This window comes from Mandrillus leucophaeus, unplaced genomic scaffold (genome assembly GCF_000951045.1).
Source record: "Mandrillus leucophaeus isolate KB7577 unplaced genomic scaffold, Mleu.le_1.0 Scaffold661, whole genome shotgun sequence".
NCBI classification, from domain to species: domain Eukaryota; kingdom Metazoa; phylum Chordata; class Mammalia; order Primates; family Cercopithecidae; genus Mandrillus; species Mandrillus leucophaeus.
This window is the reverse complement of record NW_012107153.1, coordinates 912080-913543: the sequence shown is the minus strand read 5'-3', so window position 1 is coordinate 913543 and position 1464 is coordinate 912080. Positions and strand designations below refer to the sequence as shown.

Below are 1464 nucleotides of genomic sequence, written 5' to 3'. Positions count from 1 at the left end.
ACCTCGCCTGGCTAGTTTTTTTGTGTTTTTTAGTAGAGACGGGGTTTCACTGTGTTAGCCAGGATGGTCTCGATCTCCTGACCTCGTGATCCGCCTGTCTCGGCCTCCCAAAGTGCTGGGATTACAGGCTTGAGCCACCGTGCCCGGCCTGTTTTTTTTTTGTAGAGATGGGGTCTCACTTGTTAGCTAGGCTGGTCTTGAACTTCTGTGCTCGAGTGATCCTCCCACTTAGGCCTCCCAAAGTGTTGGGATTATAGGCATGAGCCAGCATACCCAGCTTTAACCAGTGTTCTTAACCAACCACTGTTCTCTTCTCAACCCATTAGAAGGCCTGTCTAGTCTCCAGGGAAGTAGTTGAAAGTGCTTGGGACCAAACTTACACCAGCTTACCATTCATAAGGTATTCTCAGAATAATTTTTTTTAGTGAGAAGTGTTTAATAGCTAAATGACATTTTCTTTCTTTGTTTTTGTTTTTGAGATGGAATCTTGCTCTGTCACCCTGGAGTGCAGGCTGGAGTGCAGTGGTGCGATCATGGCTCACTGGTGCGATCTTGGCTCACTGCAGTCTCAACTTCCTGAGCTCTGGCGATCCTCGCATCTCAGCCTCCTGAGTAGCTGGGACCACAGGCGCGTGCCACCATGCTCTGCTAATTGTTTGTGTTTTTGGTAGAGACGGGGTTTCACCATGTTACCCAGGCTAGTCTTGAACTCCTGAGCTCAGGTGATGTTACCAGGCTGGTCTCGAACTCCTGAGCTCAAGCAATTTACCCAACTTGGCCTCCTAAAGTGCTGGGATTACAGGCGTGAGCTACTATGCCTGGCCTGACATTTTCAAACTAAATGTTTAATTTAGTAAATGCTCTCCATTGCCCTTAGTTTTTATTTTTATTTTTTCTGAGACAGAGTCTCGCTCTGTTGCCCAGGTTGGAGTGCAGTGATGCAGTCTCAGCTAACTGCAACCTCTGCCTCCTGGGTTCATGTGATTCTTCTGCCTGGGATTACATGTGCGCACCACTGCAACCAGCTAATTTTTATATTTTTAGTGGAGACAAGGTTTCATCATGTTGGCCAGGCTGGTCTTAAACTTCTGACCTCAAATAATCCACCCACCTTAGCCTCCTAGACTTCTGGGACTACAGGTGTGAGCCATAGCTCCCGGCTTCCATTGCCTTTTTATTCTTTGGTTTTGAACATACTTTTGTGAAACCTGGAAGTGAATTGTTGACTAGCAAAAGTTTACTCTGCTGACTTTTAATAACCTTACCCTGCTCATCCTGATGATACAGTATTGACACAGTCAGAAGACACAGAGGTGAGCTGCAAGGTTATGTGTAATCTGCAAAGTAGATAATCTCTCTGTGGATGATTGTAATCTGGCATCTTATTTAGCCTTAGATGTGATATATAAGCAGGTTCTGTTAAGTCTTAAAATTATTTGTTTCATTGACTAGAAAAAGGATTAC

The 1464-nt window shown here is 45.1% G+C and overlaps 1 protein-coding gene across 3 annotated transcripts in view; it reads left to right on the top strand.

Moving 5' to 3' along the window:
* The window catches only part of THOC2 (THO complex 2), a 142837-nt gene that overhangs the window by 7853 nt on the left and 133520 nt on the right, over positions 1 to 1464 (top strand). The gene's annotated exons all lie outside the window — the stretch shown is intronic.